This window comes from Dipodomys merriami, unplaced genomic scaffold (assembly GCF_024711535.1).
Source record: "Dipodomys merriami isolate MVZ:Mamm:240054 unplaced genomic scaffold, mDipMer1.0.p SCAF_1, whole genome shotgun sequence".
Taxonomy (NCBI): domain Eukaryota; kingdom Metazoa; phylum Chordata; class Mammalia; order Rodentia; family Heteromyidae; genus Dipodomys; species Dipodomys merriami.
The window spans coordinates 66,177,000-66,202,521 of NW_027202270.1; positions in this window are offsets into that span (position 1 = coordinate 66,177,000).

Consider the following 25,522-nt stretch of genomic DNA (forward strand, 5'->3'; position numbering starts at 1 on the left):
TATGAATCTGCAACTGGATTACCATTCATGAATTCAAAGGCCTCATAATCCAATTACACCTCCCTCCCTCCCCCCTCCCCCCCAAAAAAAAATACACTTCAGAATATTGCATTCTGGAGCAATTCAACGCAGGAACTTTGGGGAGACATTTAAGATCCAAACTACACTACTCTTCCGCTGGTCCTCAAAGGCTCATTTTTAGCTCATAATGCAAACTACGGTCAGTTCATCATCAGGAGTTCTCACAGACTTGTTAGGTCAAACACTGTTCAGAAGAGTCCAAGTTCCAAGTTTATTGAAATGAGAATGAGAATGAAAAAGACAGGACTATCTGGAAACCTATTTCCTCCAAGTAAGTATTACCTTCTAAATTTGTATCACACATCAACAGACCATTAAATAATTATTTCATCAACCTATAAGTTTAGAACCTTTTGATTCAATTGTCTGACCGAGGACTATATATAAATGCTTGAAAAACCAAGACTTCAATACATGGGCTTTGGTGTTAAGGTATAATCTCACATAGCTGAAGAATGTAACTGTAAGTACTTTCAAGTTAGTGTTCCTATATCCAGCTACTCATTTGTTTGAAGTAAGTCAATTATTGTCATAAATAATTTTGTAAGATAATACATATTTTTTCTGAGCATGTTTCATATATTATTTCATATTTTATCATTTGTATGTTAAAAATGTTTTCCTCATTGGCAAGTAGGCAACTGAGATACCTGAAAGGAAATTACTTTCCTAAAATCACAGAAATTGTTGCTTTTGTCATATAGTTTTCTATACAATACAAAACAAAAATTCTATATATTTAATATTTATTTCAGTAATCATATTATCTTGACTTTACAGGGAAGGAAACTAAAATCTAAAATGCATTAACTTGTGCTCCATTTTATACACCTAACCAATGGAACTGAGGTTATTTCCTGATTAAGGCTGACTTTTCACATGTTTATAGTCATTAGACTAGCCTGTACTCTTTTAACTTTCTTAATAGTGCTTTAAACTGGTCATATTTCTCCTTACTAGTTATTGTAGTGGAGATTCTAAGTGACCACTAATTGAACTCAATTTAATGTAATCATACAAGATATTTAGAGAAAATAGTAGTTATGTAATTGTTTAACAGATGGTTTACAAATATTAGATTTATGTTCTGCTCATTGGCACATTAAAAATTCTAAATGATATCAATAAAAGAGTATTATGTCTATTTATAATAGATGGATATTATTGTAGAAAATAGTATATGGCTAATGAAAATAAAATTTCCAGCTGTCAGAAATTTTTATCCAAATAAACATGAATTAAATGTACATAGTGTTTATGTGAAAAATATAAAAATACTACATAGTAACTTTTTTTTTTTTTTTGGTCCAGTCATGGGGCCTGAACTCTGGGCCTGGGCGCTGTCCCTCAGCTCTTCAGCTCAAGGCTAACACTCTACCACTTGAGCCACAGTGCCACTTCCGGCCTTTTCTTTTTGCTTATGTGGTGCTAAGGAATAGAACCAAGGGCCTCATGAATGCAAGGCAAGCGCTCTACCAATGAGCCACCTTCTCAGCAGTAACATTCTTATAACCCCTAAATATAATAAGAAATTATGTATTAAATATATTCTTGATAATCCTTTTTTCCTTGCTCAAATTTACTCTATACCTTCTTACTATAAAAGTATGCCATACTTCATCCTTTAGTATTTGTTAAAGTATTTAAGTTTGACCTTGGGTCCTCCTTCTTGATAAATTATCAATCTGTTATTTTCAGTTATATATTCTACCACTTGGGCCATATGCCAGATCCTTTTACTTTAACTATTATTCAGGTAGGGTGTTACATTTTTGCCTGAGTTTGGCTGCAGATCTCAATCCTATGTAATTGAAGCCCTCCCCTCCCCCATGAGGCTGAGATTACATGTGCACCCAGCCATTCCTGGCTTACTGGTTAACATGAGGTTCTACTAGCTTTTGCTAGTTTTTGCTTCAAACCCTAATCATCCCAATATTCAAATTATGAGTATCTTTTATTATGGGCATGAGTGCATAACAGCATTTAGTGCTGTTCCTTCTCACATACATCTGTACATAAAGAAAGCATGAAGTTTCATATTGTATATTTTAAAAATAAAACCACCTTCTGGAGACACATTCGGGGCTTTCCTAAAAATGAGGGTGAATTGAGACAACAAATAACAACTCCCCTTTCTTAACAACAACTGAAAACCCTTCTATTAACTAGCTAGAGCAGTCCATCTCCTGATGGGAGAAAGAATGTGAAAAGAGATCACATTTGTTGCATAAGCAAGTAGCTAAAGGAAACTGAAACTAGAGCAATCAGATGAGAAAATGCTCCTGATTCCATAGCCCAAATATAGGTTGAAGCAATATTGATAAACTTTGAAGAATGCGTGAACTGGATATACTCATAACAAAACTACTACCTAGACTAGCTTACATCCCATACTAACACTATGACAAATTAATTCCTCACTTTCATTATCATACTATTTGCTTCTGTCTTTACTGTTTTACATATTGTAACATTCATTCAAACATTAAAAAATGATGAGGAAAAATTCACTTGTCCTAACGACAGAAAAGTACAGATTACCAGGAAAACTACAACTTAGACATTTAAAATCTGAAACTTGATTTTGTTTGAGGGGGCATCTTCATGTGTACCTTAGGCAGGATTTAAACATCATCAATTATTGTATTTGTTTTGTACTCTCTCTCTCTCTCTCTGTGTGCATGTATATGTGCACGTATGTGCATGAGCAAATGCATGTAATTCTAGGCTTGCAAGGAAATATTCTGCTGTAAACCATTTTATCCTGATAACTCAGGATAAACTCAAAAACCTAATAATCTCACAAACAATTCTCTCAAAATGAGCATGTCTATACATTCACATGCATATATCACACACAGAGATCCTCCTTAGTCGGTCGTTCTTTCTACCCGGACACCTCAAAATTTTATCCTACACCCTAGAAAGAGAGAAGCTGGATGTAAATATGAACTACTCAGGGATTAATATTGCTTCCTTCCTTCAGAAATCTGAGATGAATGGCTTCTGATCTTAGAATATACCTACTAGGTACAAAAGAGAAGAAACTCATTTTTCATTTGAGACGTTGAATTATTTTCAGAGTAAAAAAAAGATGATCAAATGGTAGTTTATTGGCATCTGCCCACAGATGTCTGACCAAGAACTTCCTGGTCCCAAGTTGATATGATGTCCTCTTTTCTAAGTCCCAGTTTTCCTTGTGTCATGGTTTTCTTCCACTTCATTGCGATAGAATCTTCCCTATTTATGTCCCAGTTTGGTGTCAGCTGGACTGTGTATCTGTGTATCTTTATTTTGACTATAGTGTTAAAAGAAGACAAACATACACGACTGTAAGGAAACATAACTAAAATCATATTGATATATCTTAGAGATATCTTGTTAGTTAAAAATGGTGGTTAATCTTCTAGCTATCTTTATATCAAGATATCCTGGAATGGTTAGCCATAAGGAATGTGAGAAATTTATATTTACATCCTTTAAGAATTTTAAAAACAGGGCTGGGAAGTTGGTTCAGTGGTAGAATGCTTGCTTTGAATGCATGAGGACCTGGGTTCGATTCCTCAGCACCACTTAAAGCAGAAAAAGCCAGAAGTGGTGCTGTGGCTCAAGTGGTAGAGTGCTAGCCTTGACCTGAAGAGCTGAGGGACAGCACCCAGGCCCAGAGTTCAAGCCTAGAACAGGCAAAAATAAAAAATAAAAAATAAAAAAATAAAAATAAAAATATATTTAAAAACACACAAAAAGAGATAATGATTTCTCCAAGATAATTCACAGTACATTTGTGATTTTAACCAGAGTAGACTCCAACTCCCTAGAAGATCCTATTATATTTATAAACTCTTTTTGGGTTTCCCTAGGATATTTCACGTGGCCAATTATGTCCTTTGTTAGATAGGTCATTAATATTATATATTTTTATGTAGGTTAGTTTGAGTATTTCAACAACTTCTTACATTATTTTTCCTAGAGTTTTCACTTTAAATGTACTTTATTGAGAATAATTTCAGTTGAAGAATGGCACCTGGGTTCAGTATATTATAATAATTCAGATAAACACACAATACTATTCATTTTAAATATACATTTAAATCATTCATATTTTGGTAATCGTATAACTTGATTGACCCAATAAATTCTTGGTTTATCACTCTTTTCTGTGAATCTTAATAAGGATTAGTGTAAAAAATAGATGAAGTGGTATTCCTTCAATAAGCTCATTTATTCAGTTTTGTTTAAGTCATTCTGAACTCATTTTTATTATTTGAAATAAGGATATCTTCTGACCCCAAAACATCTTTGAGCCCTCTTCTACCTCATTTTTCATGTATTTTGAATTTTTATCCTGTTCTTTTAACCTAGTTAATTCTTTATTCACATAAAATATTTACTTGACCATGTTCATCCATAAAACATTATTTTATATTCTCCCCAAGGAGGATCTATGCTACTCTCAAACCAACAGGTTCAGAAAGCATCATTTTAGTGCATTTAAATATGTTCTATAGCTAAGGCTTTAGAATACTCTGTTTAAAACTAAAATTTTCGGGGCTGGGGTGGCAGCTCAGTGATAGAGTGATTGCCTTTTATGCATGAGGCCCTGAGTTCGATTCCTCAGTACCACATAAGCAGAAAAAGCTGTGGCTGTGGCTCAAGTGGAGAGTCTTAGCCATGAGCTAAAGAGCTGAGGGACAGTGCCCAGGCCCAGAGTGCCCAGAGTGCCCCATGACCAATCGACAAAAAAAAAAAACACAAAAAAACAAAAAACAAAAAACAAAACACTAAAATTTTCACTTCCTGCAGACTAAGTCATTGCAGAGTTCAAATATTAGATTCTCAATAAGCACTAATAATTAGAAAGCCTTTGGGTTTGAACAAGTGCCCATCATTGCAAAATTTAGACTTTATTTCTGATTAGAGTTCTATAAATTAGTATCTCCCTATATAATTTAACAAGAGGTCTATATGTCCATGCTAGGTTAAATGGTGAGAAGCTGCCCTCAAATACAATATGTTTCATATAAGTTTAATGTCCTAACACATCTTCCTATAAGAAATGAAAGAGTGTAGGTACTCAGGATAAGCAAAATTGCTCAGGAACTAATGAATAAATAATGATATTTCATGAATAATTAAAGATTAACATTGGATGCCTCAAAGAATCTTTATCTGCAGAACAATAAAATCTTTTAATGTGACCATGTGACATACAGTACAAATAGGAGTGGAGTTAATTGTATCCTTCTTGGAAGCATGTACTGTACTTCTAAACGCTGGCTTTGCCTAAGCATTTAATGCACAGGTGTGGTTTAGAATAGTAAAATTTTAATACTTTGTTTAGATGATTTAGTACTGAAACTCCAGCACTTTCTTTATATTTTGTGTATGTGTGCTGGTACTGGGGCTTGAACATGGGGCTTAGGCAATGTCCCTGAGCATTTGTGCTAAAAGCTAAGGCTCTACCAACTTAGCCACAGCGCCTTTTCCAGCATTTTTTGATTAATTGCTGATAAGAGTAAAATGGCCATTTCTGCCTGCCCTGGCTTCAAACTGTGATCCTCAGTACTCGGCCTCATAACTAATATTATAAGGATTAACCACCAGAATCATGCCATTATTTTCATTAAAGCAAGCATACTTGTATGTTAGATAATGCAGTTTGTTATGTTAACTTCTTTTGGAGTATTATAGAAACAGGAAATGCTACTTTTGTAGCATATACTTTACTTTTGTAGCTATACTTTATGACAATTTACATGAGTAGTTAATATTCAGTAATTCTAAATGACCAGAAACACAATATCCATGAATTAAGGAATTTTACTATGTCTATATGTCCATATCTACAAAGAGATTTTTTTTTAAATTCTAAGGGTCAAGTGAGATAATTCACACTAAAACTGTACCACAAAGTTCATTATAATTGTTTTCTGGTTATATATCAGCCATTCATATGAATCACATAGTAATACCCATAATAAAAGTAATATTAATTGATACTAAAGTAACTTAAGAAATAGAGTGAAAATGGTATAGATTTTAAATAAAATATTATGTAATTTCTAATCCTTATGAACAGATTTCAGTATCTTTGAATCACATATAATTTCTACTTGAGATAATGCAATTGATTTATATCATGAAATAGACAACTTTCTACACATTTGAACATAATATTTTTCTTTGCATATTGCATATCTGATGAAAAACTCAGCAATATTGGAAAATGTGTGCATATACTTTTTCATTAAAAGATAAACAACCTTAAGACCACCAGATGTATTTATTAAAACAATAACACTACAAATGACATTAGAATACATAAAACTTGAAGTGAAAAAAAAATCATCACCTTACTGTTTGTAAGAGGAAGGACAATTTGGAGGGTGAGTGAGATCCATCAGTGGTATCTCTCAATATACTCCAAGGGAATGATCAGCTGTTCAGGCACCAAAATACCATGAAAGAATAAAGGAAATCAAATGACAGCACGTAGTTCCCCCAATTTTATAACAAAAAGTTTGAACACATGTTGAAGAAAGTAGAAAGGAAAAGGGTTTCTATCATCATTCCTCCTCTATCTCCTGCCCAATTAAGAAAGAGGCTTATCTCCATGGGGAGGGGGTAGAGCTAATTAATTCTATATCTTAGACTTGAAAACCAATAACAGTGCCACTGCCACCATAGTTAACTTGGTGCTAGGCAGAAACCCCAAAAACCATGGTCAACAAGCCAATATCTATTAAATGAGACCCGGGAACTCTATTTGGCCAGGTGAAAATAAAACTTATTTTTACTGGATTTCTTTTTTTTTGTCGGTTGTGGGCTTGAACTCTGGGCCTGGGCGCTGTCCCTTACTCTTCAGCTCAAGGCGAGCGCTCTACCACTTAAGCTACAGCGCCACTTCCTAAAACTTATTTTTAATTTATTGATTTTTATTGTAAAGATGCTGTATAGAGGGTTTACAATTAAACGAGTAAGGTAATGAGTATATTTCTTGTCAAACATTATTACCCACTCCCTTGTTTTTCTCCCATGATCCTTTCCTTCCCTCTCTTCTTTCCCTCTCCCCTCCAGGTTGTAAAGTTTATTTCTGAAATAATGTCTTGTATCATTGTTACAATAGTTTATCTTTTGTCCTTTTTTCAGCATTTTGTCATTCCCTTTTCCTTCTCCCAAACAGATAAATGTATATACAAGACACAGTGTATCAGAATCAAAGACAGTGATTGTCAGGGATAGACCAATGGAAAAGGAAAAAATGAAATTAAATAAGAAGAAAGAACTAGATATAGTACATTGGTGACAACAAAGTCAACAACAACAACAAAAAGACCTGTTTTTTTCCATGTCTTGTAGTCCATTTCAGTGAGCTTCATGTTGTACGGTCATATGTACATAGCTATTGTACATATAGCTATGTATCAGAATCAAAGACAGTGATTGTCAGGGATAGACCAATGGAAAAGGAAAAATGAAATAAAGTAAGAAGAAAGAACTAGATACAGTATGTTGGTGACAACAAAGTCAACAACAACAACAACAAAAAGACCTGTTTTTTCCATGTCTTGTAGTTCATTTCAATGAGCTTCATTTTGTATGGTCATAGGTACATAGCTATTTAGGTATTATGATTCTCTGCCAGGACTATCTTTGACATATACCAATTATTGCAAATGAGGGAAACTATAGAGCCTATATTACTTTGGGTCTGGCTTACTTCACTTAATATGATTTTTTCCAAGTTTTTTCATTTCCTTATGAAAGGGGCAATGTCATTCTTTCTGATAGAAGCATAAAATTGTATATATAATGTATATATATATATATATATATTTATACCACATTTTCTTGATCTATTCATTTATTGAGGGCCATGTGGGTTGGTTCCATATCTAAGCTATGGGTAGCAGAGCCAAGATCAACACTTCCTTTGTTGGGAAACAGGACACATAGTAAGCACAGAACTTTATCACAGACCATATCGTCAAGCTATGGCTCAAGTACACATCCAAAGCTCTAGGTCAGCTCTAGCACTGGGTGGAAATATATTACCAATAGAGTAGATAAAAGTTTCCTCAGCCCTAAGGTGACCTTAGAAATACCTGATCTCCTTCAAAGACCGTTCAGGTTCTGACAGCTCTAATGTGCATGGTGATCATCAAATCAACACCAGCCTTAATGCCCAAGCTGATACTCACACCCATTTCCTGATAATGCAAGGCCAGTGGTCAAAAGAGAGGGTTCCAGAACTTCCAGGCACACAATTATGCTTCAGTAAGACAGACTTCTGTTTAGATCTGTATCATCATCATGTAAGTCATGAATCTTGGCATCACCTATAGACTGTGTAGGTGCTTATAACTCAAGCATGGACAGATTATTGTCAATATAGTCCAATTTAGTACCATCTACCAACACTTGCCTGAACTTGGACAACACAGAATTGTGCAAACCTGATTTACTGGGATAGGAAAGAAAATTTTTCCTGTAACTTAGTTTGCTGGACTGGTGAAATCTTAAGCTGAAAAGATCTTAATAGGTTTCATTCCCCAGGTCTATTATACAGTGCCTTGCAAACAGCTCTAGTGCCAGAGGAAGACACATTGCCTAATCTCTTGGACTTTTAGTTGAGCTAGCATTACATGTGGCTATGTGATGCCTTGGGCTATAAATCTATTTTGCTAATGGATAGCCATATACTTGTGAGGCTTGGTCCTAAGCCAGTATTATCCTATGAGCAAAGGTTATGACACAGCTTGGTAACTTTGATGGCCCCAAGTATGACACAGGAGCCAGGGCCTTGTCTATATTGTCTCTTCCCAGAGTCAGAAAGCATCCTGCAGTAGCTCCTCATAGGTAGGTAACTATGGATAAATCACTGGGGCCTTCCCTTTCTCTAGGAAGAGGATTGTTTATGCAAGCAATACTCTTTTTCAGTATTTTTATGTTCATTTCTATTTCTGTTTGTAAAAACTTGGTTGATACTGCACACAAGCATTAAACACTGAAAACAACACGTTTATGACAGATTTGGAATAATTGAAATACAGGAAGTAACTTAACTCAGAGCAAATAAAACAGTAGAATTTCTGGAAAGAAAGACACAAACAAAATAAAATAGGAAAAGAAAAGTACCTGATTCTTCAAGACTAGCCAAGGAAACATATCCACAAATATCATGAAATGTCAGGAAACATATGACATCACCTAGTGCTCAAAATAAAGTGTCAGAAATGTGGTATATATACACAATGGAATTCTATGCTTCCATCAGAAAGAATGACATTACCCCATTTGTTAAGAAATGGAAAGACTTGGACAAAATTATATTAAGTGAAGTAAGCCAGGCTCAAAGAAGCATAGGTTCTATGGTTTCCCTTATTTGCAATAACTAGTATATGTCTGCAAAAGCAGAAGAGGTCAGATAAGTTGATGTTAGGGGAAATGAACCCCAAGATAAGGGTTAAAGTGGTTTTTCTTTCTTGTTATTGTTTCTAACATACTTATAAGGTGATTTTTTTTTGTTGCTTTGTATGTTCCTCCTCCACAGTATAATCCCTGTTTTCACTGTATTTCATGTTGGTATATAATTTGGGGAGGGGAAGGGAAAAAATAGTTTAAATAGGCATACAGGTGGACATTGCAACAATGAAATATGCAAGAAGCTATGTCAAAAAAACGAACTTCACAACTTTGGTGGGGGAGAGAGGGATGAGAGGGTAGAGATAGTAAGGGGAAACAAAGGAGGAGGCAACAATGCTTGATAAGAAATGTACTCATTCGTTACCTTGCTCATGTAATTGTAATCCTTCTGTATGGTATTTTCACAATAAAAGAAACTTATTAATAAAAAAAATTATAAAAAATGTTTAAATATTCTAATGGAGAAAGTTAGCAGAAATAAAAGCAAACACAAACAAAAATACACTATATGCACATTACTATACACCCATATTTTTGTACCAGTAGAGTGGCATTACTCTTACTATGACTAGGCAGAATAATTATCAATCTCATAATAAAATACCTCCAGCATTGTTTTCCTTATTTAGATTTACTTTGGTTATTCATGGGTCTTTTGGGTTTCCAAATAAATTTTAGTACTAATGTTTTCTTTTAATTTATGCAAATGGTATATGGAAATTTTAGTGGGAATTTCAAGAAATATATAGATTACTTTCAGTAGTATAGATATTTTCATGAAGTTGATTCTGTGGATCTATAAACATGAAAGATCTTTTCTTCTACAATGGCTTCATGAATTTTTTCAATGTCTTACTTTTTAATTACAGAGGTCTTTTACTTCATAATTAGGTTTATTCCTATTTATTTTTTATTGATGCTATTGAGAAGTGGCACATAGAAGTCTACTGATTTTATTTACTACATTATTTAGTGTCCTTTAAATACAAAATCCTATCATGTGCAAGTAAAAATAATTTTATTTTCTTCCTATTGTGTTTCCTTTCTTTCCTTCTTCTTTTATGAATCTGGCTATGAATTTAATTACATATTGATTACATTGAGGACAGTGAGTAACTTTGTCTCAATTCTGACTTTAAGGAAAATTATTTCAATTTTTCCTGTGTTGAACAATATTTGTATAATTCTATTAATAGCTTTATTGTGTTGAAGATATTTCCTTATATTTGCAGATTATTCAAGACTGATGTCATTGATAGATTAAAGTTTATCAAAGGCTTTATTTGTAGCTGTTGAGATAACCATGCAGTTTTTTTTTAATTGTGAAAATACTGTACAGAGGGGTTACAATTACATGGGCAAGATAATGAGTACATTTCTTATCAAGCATTGTAGCCTCCTCCTTTGTTTCCCCTTCCCATCCTCCTACCGCCCCCCCAATCCTCCCCCCCCTGCACCAAAGTTGTAAAGTTCCTTTTTGACATAACGACTTGTACATCTCTCATTGTTGCAATGGGTCCACCTGTATCCCTATTTAAACGATTTTGTGAAAATACCGTATAGAGGGGTTACAATTACATGGGCAAGAATTTAATGATAACATTTCTTATCAAGCATTGTTGAATCCTCCTTTGTTTCCCCTTCCCATCCCTTCCCATCCCCCCAGCCCCTTGTTGATCATGGGTCTTGAATTCTTGGCCTGGGCGCTGTCCCTCAGCTCTTCAGCTCAAGGTGAGCACTCTACCACTTGAGCCACAGCGCCACTTCCGGTTTTCTAGGGGTTTATTGCAGATAAGAGTCTCACGGACTTTCCTGCCCCATCTGGCTTTGAACCACAATCCTCGGATCACAGACTGCGTAGCTAGGACTACAGGTGTGAACCACTGGTGCCCAGCTTAACCATGCAGTTTTGTCCATTTTTTTAATATGCTGTTAGTTGATTTAAATTAATCAATGCTGAAACATATCTGCATCACTGCAATGGAACCAACTTCATAATATATTATTTTTCACATATTGTCTAATTTTATTTGCAAGTATTTTGATGAGAGTTGTTTTCCTTTTTTTCACAATAATTTTTTGACATACACTTACTTACCTAGTTTTGTTATAAAGGTAATACTGGCTTTCTAAAATGAATATTGTAGTATTCATTCCCTTTCTTTTTCTTTTTATTATTATTATTTTTAATTATGAAAATACCATACAGAGGGGTTACAATTACATGAGTAAGGTAATGAGTACATTTCTTATCAAGCATTGTTGCCTCCTCCCTTGTTTCCCCTTTCCATCCCTTCCCATCTCTCCCCACCCCTTTTCCCCTCAGCGCCAAAGATAAGGACTCAAATGGTTTTTCTTTCTTGCTATTGTTTCTAACGTATTTATAAAGTAGCATGTGATTTCTTGGTTGATTTGTATGTCCCTCCCCCATGGTATAACCCCTATTGTCACTGTATTTGATGTTGGTATAATTTGGGGAGGGGAAGGAAAAAAACAAATTGTTTAAATTGGGAAACAGGTGGACCATTGCAACAATGAGATGTACAAGACGTTATGTCCCTTTCTTTTTCATGGAATAGTTTGTGGAGAAATAGTGTTCATTTTTCTTTAAAAATATGATTGAATTTAGCAGTGAATCTCTCTGGTCCTCTGGTTTGATGGCCAAAATTTAGTAAATAATTTTAGTCCATCAAGAAATGTATTCATTCTTCTAGATTTTTCAAGTCTATACCAACATAGGTTTTCAAAATATTGCCTAACCACCACCTGGATTTATTAAGCATTAGTTATCATGTCTCCTTGCTCATCTCTAATTCTCTTAATATGGGTCCTCTTCCTGTTTATTTTGGTTAGCTTCCTTAAATGTTTATCAATCTTATTTGTCTTTTTTAACAGCCATTTTTGAGGGTTTGGATGATTCTTTACATAATTTGTTTTATTTTATTTTATTTTTGCCAGTACTAAGATTTAAACACAAAGCCTATTGCTCTTGGTTTATATTTTTCACTCATGGCTGGTCTTATATTATTTGAGTCACCTCTGCAGTTCTGGCTTTTTGCTGATTAATTAAAGATAGGACTTGTTCTGGGCTGGTAAATAAATGCTATCTTCAAATTTCTGCCTCCTGATTATCTAGGATTACCAGAGTAGTCACTGACTCCTGACTTTTATTGTCATTTTATTTTTATTTTATTAATGCCTACCCTTATTTTTTAGCATTTAATCTGTACACTTTGTTTGAATAAAGTACACTATCTTCTAAAATGTGTGTGCTTTTCATCTATTTAGTTTAAGCTTTAAGAAGAAAAAGACTGGAATCCCATAATAACAATGTAATTATTTCCAGACTGCCTCTAAACTTGAACTGTGATGATGACTTTTCCCTGTGTTTCTTGGGGTGTTTGTATGCAAGCTGTTTGCTTATATTCTCTACAGATTTTGGAGTCATCAGCTTCCACCATTGTATGAGCCAATTTTTTACAATAAATCTTTCTCTCTTAATGTACATAACCAAATTCATATTAATTCCCTTTCTCTAGAGAATTCTAACTAGTACAGCCATACACAATCTCAGGGAAAAGAAATCTTTATATGGTACTCTTCTGAATAACACTTTAGCTTAGAGAAGTAATGGAGCTGCACAGCCAGAAGTCTTTCCCAGGAGGCATCCTGCCTACCACCACCAGCATGGAACTTGGAAACTACTAACATCAGAGCTCATCATAATTTTCCTAATGAGCCCAGGGTGGAGCAAAACCTCAAAAGTGGTTAGGGCTCCATTATTTACAGACTTATGAACCATAGTTTTACACCTTGAACTTTATCTAAAAGTAAAACAGGCAATTATTAAGGAATGTGGAGCTTTAATGTAATCCAACCTATTGAGTAATTGCTTCGTCATTCTATTTTCCACTTCTGACTTTTGGGTGGTCTTTATGGGAAGGTCCCAAGGAGAATGCCTTGCAATACAGTAAAATAAAGACAAAATTGTTCACAGTTCCAAGAAATTAAGTGTACATGATCTTTACACTAAGGAATAAGCAAATTGATTGCAAACAAATACCCCAAGGCTAAAAATGTTATTAGAGGAAAGTCAAATGCTTTGCCACACTTATCTACCTTTAAATGGCCTAAAAATTAAAACTTTTAGTGCTATTTTAATTTACTTGTATATTTTAAACAATTCTAAATATTATTTGCTTATCTGTGAATCCTAATCAGTGTTGCATTTGTCTCAGTGTTAGATGAACTGAAATGTAATATGTTACTTCCAACTTTTCATTTCTTCCTCATTTCAGGGTTGCTCAGAAACTTTACTATTTTAAATGTTTAGGCTCTCAGTGATGGGGTATTTTTCTAGAATATTTTCCAGAATATTTTTCCATAATTTTTCTTCAGAAACATTCAAATATAACTTAATGTTTTCCAGTAAGTCTATATTTTAAGTCATTAATCAAACCTCAATATTTTTTATTTTTTACTGAATTTATCAATCTCTTTATCCCCAAACATTTCACTTACAGAGATTATTCTACCATTTTATTTAATTGTTAATCTGGAAGTTCTATAGACATTGAAAAACTACTAAAATGTCATTTATCATGTACATTATCTAGTAAATAAATCACAGTATCTCAAAAGTTAAAAAGTGTTCTAAATGTTCATTTGGTTCATTGGGCAATTCTGTATAATCTATAATTTAAATCACTTTGTCTTTTTAACTTTTAAGTATAAAATTTCATTGCAAAAGTAGGATAAAGAGTCATTTAAAGGCCACAAATTTTTTAATGAGAAAATTGGTGTCAAAACAAAAATCTTAAGAACATGATGTGATTCAATTATTTATATTAGAATTAACTTCAATTAGAACTAAACAAAACCAAAGAGGAATAAGATAGCTAGTGTTACAATAAAAATAAGTTGTTTTCCTGAAAAAGTTTTAATTAGGAATAAAAATTGATAAATTCAGGAGTGCTTTTCAGCTTTGGTATATTACAGAAACAAGCTTCCAGTGCAACTTTTAATATTTTTGCTTTCCTTTAAAGTTTTCACACAAAATGTTCTAATCAAAACCAGGGTAAATAAAACAAGCATTTTATCTTCTTAAATATATTTTACACTCAATTCCTTTGCTCTTAATAAGCTTTTAAGTTTTTCAAAGTTTTATAATATATAAAACATTGAAAAATTCTAAATTTATTGTTACTTAGAATTCCTAATTCTGTGATTTACACAAGGCGGTAAAATGATAATAAGAACTAGAATATGATTTGTACTTACACTGAAAATAGTGCTCTGGCACAAAAGTTTAATAAGTAACACATAATTCAGTGTGATACAATTTTGGTTAAAATAAGCTTTTCATAACCCACATACCATGACCAGTGTCTATAACCTGGTGCATTTGCTTCCAAATGAGCCTATTCCTATTATACTTTTAAAGTTAAATTATTTGGTTTTATCATTAGCCACAACCAGGGACTGGGAATTGTTAATCAGATTCTCATACATTCTTATAGGAATTAAATCCTTTAACATACATATGATTCTAAGATTAATGACTAACTTTATTAAAATTACATAGAAACAAAGGACTATATGTGAGTTATTTTTATATGTTATTTTTTTCTAAAGCCATGTTGCTAATTAATTTTGAAATACTAGTTATATAATGGTAACAATTTAAAGATAATTCCCAGAAATAATTTTAAAGTATATACTAAATGCCTTGTGGACTTTTTTCCTTGATCTGGCTTCAAACCACAAACCTGTAAATCTCAAAAAAGCTATGACTATGGATATAAAACACTTGTACCAAGGTTTCAGGTAGATGTTTGTATTACCATTTCTGCTACTTTTAAAATATTCTTACTTTAATGTTTATTACTTTATATCAGAATTCAAGCCTGTTCCATTCTTAGACGTAAGAATAGTGTTAATTTTTGCAAGTGTTATACAAATTTCTTCCACCTTTTTTGGTCTTTTTGTTCACAGAGATCCTTCTATCAGTGATTATACAAGTATAAATACTATTTATGTAAATAAAAGACAGAATTAACAATGGTATCAAACCAAAGATCCATGCCACTAATGATCAGCTTTCATGTTTATATTAGAATTTTACTCTGTATGAACTCAAAGGTGTAGTCCTAAGAGTCTGAAAGATATCATTTATCTTCATGTCCTCATGTCACTTAAAAGTGAACATTGAATCAGCAATTACACCTGCAGAAATGTATGATGCCACGTGTGCATTCATGTACTATTCAAGCAGAAGTAGTCCTCCTGGGAAGACACCGCAGAGGGTGATGCTGAAAACTTACTCTAATTTCTCCGTTATCTGAAGGGATGAGAAGAACCATTCTTCAGAGATTAAACACAGCAGTTACATGTCTGTGCTCTCTAGTCAGAAATAAAACATTTTTAAAGTAGAACTTGAAACTGAGTTATTGTAGAAATTGCTATAAAATCTATATCATATGTTGATGTTTTTCTTGATGTTTAAATGTAGTAGCATAGCATAGTATTTCTCAGGCTTGTTTCCATATTTGGAAGCAATAAGAGGGAGGCCTGTACATATTTTTTATAGTAAACCTCCTTGCAGTTTAGTATATACAAACACTATGTGTGATTATTTGTTGAATATATATATGAGTTTTATGTAAGTTTTATACTAAGTATCATATTGTTATAATTCCCAAAGAGCTGATTATTACATCTTTCAGGACAATGTCATCTTTTTTTGAAAATACATGTAACAAGGCTCAGTCCTAATATTAAAATAATTTTGTAGATCTTCAAATATATGAGTGATTATCAAAACATGGAAAAATAATTTTAAAAAAGAATGAGAGGAACATCAAATTATGGAAGGGGTAACATTGATCAAGATGCACTGTACTCATAAACTGCTATGTGGAATTGAAACTTCCTTTTAAAATTACTTAAAGAGATGATATGATTACAAAAATTAAGTAGCTAAAAAAAATCTCTACTGGGTTTTCACAAATGAATATCTCAAACATACAGTTCCATTCTGAATGATATGCCAAATGGCAAAAATATCTAACTTTGAAAACTAAAATTTTTATTTCCCTATTAAATATTTTCAAATAAGGTTTTGTTCCAACTTGGCTATGAAAATGGCTACTGGGTGGTTCTGACGTGGCCTTAACTATTGGCTTTGCCATTGATTTCCACCAATAAAATCTGTTTTACACAATACCCACCACCAAGAAAAGGAGAATTTGATGGAAGTTAAAGCCAGAAGGAAGTTACAATCAGTATTAACTTAATGTGTCCTAAGACATAAACAGTAATACTTTAGAATGAAAAAGATCATAATTTTTCAGTGCCAATAGTCTAACACTGACAGAAATTGGTATTATTACGAACTGGAAAGTCTTTTTGTTGTGTAGTGTGGTCAGAAGTAATCTTTTACTGTGTTTTGTGCAGATGATGAGCTCTGGAGAGGCACTAAGAAAGTGCTTAATGAGGAAAACCATCATATAAATTGGCCAGTCGCTATCATGTGCTTAGAAACACTTTTAGCCCAATCCTAAAAATATGGTTCATATATTTTAGTGTTTGTTCAAAAGCAAGTAATATGTTAAGCACAAAAGAGTCAAGATTATATTTCAGTTTTATCTGCTTATTCATTTCACATAAAGCTAGTTTCAGAAAACATCAGTAATTTTTCTATTTGTTAAAATGCTTAGCTGTGAGATATTTAAATATATTGTAAAAATGTATCCTTTGTATAACCAAATCAAAGTTTAATTATAAAAGTATCTTTTGACTGGATTCCCACAGTTAGAATTGAATGCAAATCAATATAATCAGTGTTGCCCAATTTACCCATGGGGATCAAGGATCAAGACCTCCATGTCTCTTTGTCAAATTAATACAGTAAGAAAAATAAGTGAGCAGCTGTATGATCCTAAAACAGCTCACAGCTTTCCATCCCTATTTTTCTTAGGCATGACTTTCTTCAGTAAGTTTGGGATGACTTTTCTCTTCTCTACCAGCTATGACAGCCATAAGAGCAGAACAAGGCAACCCGGTGCCTAAGCAAGGCAGAATCAGTAACAATAAAATCATAAAGGAAAATTCAGTGCAGATTTTGTCATTATTTTCTCACATTTCTCACCTGCTTGGAAAGAGGTCTACCACTAACATAAGACATTATTATAGGAATTAATCAATAGAGTATATAATTTACATCGACATAATTGAAATTAAAACAGGTTTTCATTAAGATAACTGTAATGGTAGAAATTTGTCATATAATCTTTGATATTTTAATTGTCCATCATATACAGAAATAATTTTTAAGACACTCAAATTAACATCACATATTAGCAAGTTAATAAATGGAGACAAAGCTTTAAAAAGAAGATCTTTATGTCATTTAATTTCTATAATGTTCAGATTGTTGAAAGCTACAATTGGAAAGCAAAAGAGGAAAAACAATTTTCAAAGTTTATATATTATTTTTTTAATTTAAAATTAGGCCTAAGGGATTCAGTATATATCATAATGGTAGAGCACTTGCTGGGAATTCACTCTTATGAAGGTGAATCTATGGTTTTGATTCCCTTCATCACAAACAAATAAATAAATACAATAAGTTATAGAATCATTTCATCTGTAAACAAAAATAATTTAACTTCTTTTTTATTTACAGTCACTTTTATTTCTCTCCCTGCCATATTGTTCTCGCTAAGAATTCTATTACCAATTAGGGAGGGGATAGTGGACATACTTATCTTTTTTCTGACTTTAAGAGAAATTATGATTATTATTAGAGGAAAATTTGATCAAAGTAGAATATACATGTCTGAAAATATCACAATACAACTATATGCTAATAGAAAAAAGTTTAAGATATTTTCTTTATTGAACTGTTAAGTATGTATACTTGGATTCCTCATCCTTAGCATAGTAATTGATATGTCTTATTTTTTTTGTCAATTGTGGGGCTTGAACTCTGGGTTTGGGCACTGTCCCTGTGCTCTTTAGGTCAAGGCAAGCACTCTACCACTTGAGCCACAGCACCATTTTGGTTTTCTGGTGGTTAATTGGAGATAAGAGTCTTATGGACTTTCCTGCCCGGACTGGCTTTGAACTGTGATCCTCAGATCTCAGCCTCCTGAATAGCTAGGGTTACAGTCTTGAGCCACTAGTGCCCAGATCATTTTTTGATAAATATTTGTGACATTATATCCAATTTTGGAATCATATTTAGCTATTTCTTATCATGAATTAGTCATTCAATATTATTCAAATATTAATAGATGATGGATTTTTTTTAAAAGAAAAGAAATTATTTCAGGTTTTTCCTAGAATATGATATAGGCTTGTGATAGGTGGTAATTATTCATGTCAGGTTCCATGGTCCCGTTGCTAATATCCTTAGAATTTTTATCATGAAAATATATGGAATTATGTCAAAGAATTCACTGTGCTATTTCAGAAGATCATGTTATTTTTGTTTTTGATCCTGTTTATGTGCTGTTCTACATTTATTGATGTATGTATTATGAACCATCCTTACATCCATGTAATTAAATAATCTTGATAGTGAATGGCACTGGATTATTTAATGTGTTGTTAAATTTGGTTTGTGAGAACTTTATTAAAACTTTTGCATCAAAAATTAATCAAAGACATTAGTTTATAATTCTTTTTGGTTGTTTTTGTGTCTCTGTCTTTTGGAATGAATTTAATATTTACTTATAGAATGAGACTAATAGTATTTCTTCCCTTTCTATTTCATTGCTTCTTTTAAAGAGTATGTATTTTTTATAAGTTCTGATCAAATGTAACACTTGATCAATCTAGTCTTGAGCTTTTTTCAGTTTGAAGCCTCTTTACTTCTGTATTTACAATCACTTGAGAGTTCTAGATCTGTTTTATCATCTCTTAGCTCAATTTTGGTAGGAAAACAGTATTTGAAATGTATTTATTTATTCTAGGTATTCAAGTTATGACTACGAGTTTTCAAAGTATTCCCTTATGTTCCTTTGGATGTTACTGGTTATTTTCTAATTTTATCTTTTAGTCAAATAGGTAAGATTAATCAATTTTATTTTTTCAAAGAACCACTTTTTGTTTCATTGATTCTGAACAATTGTTTTAGTCTCCATTTAATTATTTTCTCTTCTATCATTTATTATTTCTTTCTCTCTGTTTATCTTGAGTTTGACTTATACCTATTGTTCTAGAAATTTGATGTAAAACATTAGAATTTCTATTTAACAGCTGTTTTTTGTTTATTTATTTTTGATGGATGTAATAATAGCTATAAATGTTCCTTTTAGCACTGGCTTGGATATATGTCAGAGGTTTTGCTGAATACATATATATATATATATATATATATATATACATACATGTATGTGTATAAGTATATGTATATAAATTTCATTAGATTCCATGAACTTTTAACTTTACCCCTTATTTCTTTAGAGTTCCAGTAAATAATATTTTCATTCAATAATATTTTGATTGAAAGAAAAACCAAGATGGCAAAGAAGAGACAAACAATAAAAGAAATGGAAGAAAAAGAAAAGAACAACATCCAACATTCAAAACATATCAAAGGGACATTCTAGAATTGGCAGATTTGGCCATAAGATCAAATAACACATAATTAGAATATATGAGGGAGAAGAATTCAAAACTAGAGGTACTGAAAACCTATTTAAAAACCTAAAAAAAAATAAGAAAAAAACTTTCCCAATATCGAGAGAGAGAATCTCACCCAATTGACAGAGGCATATAAAAACTCATAGCAGAAGGCAACTGAGAAGAATAATTCTAGAAACATTCTTCTGAAAACCTTGTACTTAAAATACCATGAAATTAGTAGGGTGCCAGTGGCTCACGCCTGTAATCCTAGCTACTTAGGAGGCTGAGATGTAAGGATGAAGTTGGAAGCCAGCCCAGCCAGAAAATTCCATTAGACTCTTAGCTCCAATTAAACACTAGAAAACCAGATGTGGTGCTATGTCTCAAACTGGTAGAGTGCTAGCCTTTAGTAAAAGAGCTCAGAGTTAATGGTCAGGCCCTGAATTACAGTCCCATGAATGACAAAAAGAAAACAAAACAAAAGCACAAAAAATTAAATTTAAATTCAGACAAATCAAAGAGGGTATTATAATAACTGAAAGAAGATTAGAATTATGGCAGTTTTCTCCATACAAACTCTGAATGCAAGGAGATTACAGCAGTGCTATAATTCAGGTTCTGCCTGGCAACAGTTGCTAACACAAACTGATGTACTCAGCAAAGGTAATATTCACAATTGACTTCAAAACTAACAACTTTCATGAAAAACAAAACTCAAGGAATTCATGAGCTCATGAAGCAGCACTGTAAAAGATACCAAAGGAAAACATAGAATCTGAAGAAAACAATCAGAATAGAAGAAACACAACACTGAATAATAATGACTAGAAATAAAGACAAAAAGACAAGAGAAGCACACTACAAGAAAACAAGAAAATGTCAAGAAACACGATTCACCTCTTTGTAGTAATATTAAACCTTAAGGATCTCAGTTCCCCAACCCTCAAACAGCATCAGACAGGATAAAATAAAACACACAATCTAATCCTTTTTTATTTCAAAGAAACTCATGACAGAGTAAAAGATAAACACAAATTTTGAGTGAAGGAATAGGTAAAAGATATTTCATGCAAATGCATCCTTCAAGAAGGCCAACATAGCCATACTGATCTCTGATAATATAGACTTCTAATTAAAATCAATATGAAGCAACAAAAAAGGTCATTATATTTTAATAAAGGAAGCAATCGGAAAAGAGATGGTTAACATTTATGCGCCAAACAATAGAGCACCTAACAACTATAAGAAAGAACTCTTAGACTTACAGAACATGGTAAACCCCAGCCCAATAATAGCGGCATACTGTAGCACTTCACTTTTACCAAAGGACAGGTCAACCAAACAAAAGATCAGCAAAGAAGCTTCTGAATTAAATGACACCACATAATACATATGAACATCTACAGAGTATTTCACCCAAGAACTACACAATTCACATTTTTCTTAGCAGCTCATGGAATATTCACCAAATTTGTTCATATCCTAGAATATACAAGCCTGAACAAATACAAAAGGACAGAGAGATAACTCCTTGCAACCTACCTAATCACCATGGAATCAAACTAGTTCTCAAGAGCAAAACATACTGCAGAAAACTCTCAAACACATAAAGGCTTAACAACACTCTTGAATAATAGATGTGTCACTGAAGAAATGAAAAATGAAATCAGAAAGTTTTTACAATTCAATTCAGTGAAAATATATCATACTTGAACCTCTGGGATACAATAGAAGTAGGGTTGAGAGGAAATTTCATACCTCTAAAGCATGCACATAAAGAAAACACAAACAGCTCAAGTAAATAACCTAGCAATTAACGCTAGTAGGAAAATAGTACCAAACTAAACTCCAAATTATTAGATGGAGAGATAGTAAAAATTAGGGCAGAAGTCAATGTAATAGAGATAAAAAAAATAACTGTATATAAAATCAATGAAATGAAAGCTTGTTTATAAAAAAATAAGTAAAATTGACAGAGCATTGGATAAATTGATGAAGAAGAGCCTCAAATCAACAAAATTGGAAATGCCAAAGGAAACATTGAAACAAACATTCAAGAAAATCAAAAGACTATAAAGGACTACTTTCAAAATTTATACTCAAAAAAGACACAAAATCTAGTAGAAAGGAGTAATGTTCTAGAGACATAGAAACTGCCTAAGCTGAACCTATAAACAATTTAAACAGTTGCATGATATGTAACAAGATTTAGGAAGTAATCAGGAAACTTCCAACACGGAAAAACCCAGGTCCAGATGGATTCATGGCTAAATTCTATAAGAATTTTATTGTTTTTTTTTTTTTTTGTCGGTCATGGGGCTTGAACTCTGGGCCTGGGCGCTGTCCCTCAGCTCTTCAGCTCAAGGCGAGCGCTCTACCACTTGAGCTACAGCGCCACTTCCGGTTTTCTGGTGGTTTATTGGAGATAGGAGTCTCACGGTCTCTCCTGCCCGGGCTGGCTTTGAACCGCGATCCTCAGATCTCAGCCTCCTGAGTAGCTAGGATTACAGGCGTGAGCCACCAGCGCCCGGCTAAATTCTATAAGAATTTTAAAGTTGACCTACCACGAATACTCCTCAAAGTTTTCCATGAAATAGATCAATTCCAAACTCATTTTATGAAGAGTATCACATTCATTTTAAAACCATGTAGGGATCCAAGAAAAAAAAAGAACTATGAAATAGCGATACTCACAAGACAATATGTTGGAAATGATCTGTACAACAGGGGGTGGGGTGGGGGAGGGAAAGAAGGAGAAAAATGAGAAAAGGGTAACAGGTTAGACAAAAAAATGTAATCACTACCTTACTTATATAACTGTAGCCCCTCTATATATCACTTTGACAATATTTTTTAAAAGAGATCTACAGACCAATCTCCTTGATAAACAAAAGAGCAAAGCTCTTCAATGCAACACTAGCGAACAGAATTCAGCAACTACTAAAAAAAAATCATACATTATGATCAGGTTGGTTTTATTCCAGAGATGCAAGGCTGTCTTAATATATGTAAAACAATAAACAAAATGTACCACATTAACAGAGCTAAATACAAGTACCAAATAATCTTTTTAACAGATGCAGGAAAAAACCTTCCACAAAAATCCAAGATACAGTCATGTTAAAAGCTTGGAAAATCTAAGAAAAAAAGGAACATACCTCAAAATAATAAAGGCTACAGAGCCCAGAATAACAGCCAACATCATACTGAATGGGTTGTGTAAAATCAGGAACAGGGCAATAACTCTTGTTCGATATAGTTCTAGAATTCTTAGCCAGAGAAATAAGGCAAGAAAGAAGAAAAACTATTTCTATTTGCAGATGGCATGACCTTATATCTAACGAATCCAAAAGAATCCATACTCAAGCTCCTAGAACTGATCAATAATTCTGGCAAAGTAGCTGAATTCAAAATCAACCCACAAAAATCAGTAGCCTTTCTGAAACCAACAATGTACAATGGGAGGTAAATCAGGTAAAGTACTCCATTTGCGATATCTGGGAAAAAATCCTAACCAAGAAAAGAAAGATCTTCACAGCAAAAACTATTAAAAAAATTGAAAAATACATCAAACATGAATGAGGAAATGGAAAGACCTTCCAAGATTATGGAAAGGTAGAATTAATAGTGTGAAAATTGACATACTGCCAATAAACGATGTGCAAATTTAACAGAATCCTCATCAAAATCCCAATAACATTCTTCATGCAGATAAAGAAAACTACCCCAAAACTCAAATGGAACAACAAAAGACCTCAAATAGTCAAAGTAATTCTAGGCACGGAAAAAAAAAGCAATGTAGTTGCTATCACAATTCCAGACCTCACACTCTTCTACTACAGAGTTATACTAACAAAAAGAGCTTGGTACTGGCACAACAGTAGACCCAAAGATGTAGGGAACAGACGAAAAACCCAGAAAAAATTCTTACAGTTATTTGATATTTGATAAGGGATCCAAACATATATGTTAGAAAAAGATAGCCTCTTCATTAGTTGGTGTTGGGAAAACTGAATCCATAGGTAGAAACCTGAAAATGGATCTCAGATCACTTTTTATCACTAATATCAACTGAAAATGGATCAAAGACTTCAACATCAGACCTAAAACTTAAATTATTACCAGAGAGACAGAAGACACACTAGAACTTTTAGGCATAGGCAGACACTTTTTGAAGAGTCCAAAGGGCACAATATTAGGAGAGAGACTTGACAAATGTATTACATCAAAATAAAATTTTCTGCATAGCAAAAGACAGTGCTTTTCTAAGAAAACAGCCAACAGACTGGGAGAAGATTTTTACCAGCAATACAACAGACAAAAGGTTAATATCCAAAATATACAGGGAGCTCAAGAAACAAACCTTTCCCAAAGCTAGTAAACTGATCAATGAATAGGAAAAGGAATTAAGGGGACATTTCTCAGACAAAGTTAAGAATGGCAAAGAAACAAATGAGGTAATGTTGAACATCAAAACAACTGTAGGATTCCATCTCACCCAAGTTAGACTGGCCAACATCGTCAATTCAAACAACAAATGCTAGCAGGGGATGTGGAGTTAAAAGTAACCTATTGCACTGTTGGTGAGAATGTAACCCCTATGGACAGCAGTCTGGATCTTCCTGAGAAAACTAAACAAAGATTTTCCCTACAACTCAGCCATACTAGTAACATTACAAGCTAGGATATAGTAATGTCACATGCACATCCATGTTCATTGCCTTACTCTTCACAATGGCCAAGTTATGGACACGGCCTTGATGTCCTAGAGTAGATGTGTAGATCCAAAAAACATACCGATATACAATGGAGTTTTACACACCCATTAGAAAGAATAATATATCGTTAGCAGGGAAATGGATAGACCTAGAACAAATCATGTTAAGTGAGGTAAGCCAAGCTCAGAAAGACAAATGGTGCATGTTTCTCTCATATGTGGAAATTTGATCTAAAATACATTAAGACATGATAAATCACATAGAACATTCACACGCTGTGAGAACTAAAGAGGATATTCTTATGAAAAGAACATAGGTGCAATGTCTATGTGATTCTGATCATATAAAATAATATTTATGAAAATGAATTATTCCAGGAATTAGAAACAAGAACTTTTCTTTGCTGTTGTTTTTCTTTTCTGTTTGTCTTGTTTGTTCATTTAACTTTCTTAAGGGGAGGACTCCAGGCAGCACAGAAATGGAAAGACAAAGGGTGAACGAATCTGGCGGTGGTTCTTGCTAGACAAGTCGGACTATACAACTTGTGGATAGGAACAGGAGGAAAAAACTGAGTGAAGGTGAGGGAAGGAGGGTATTGTCCAAAAAGAAATGTACTCATTATCTGGCTTATATAATTGTAACCCTTCTGTACATCACCTTTATAA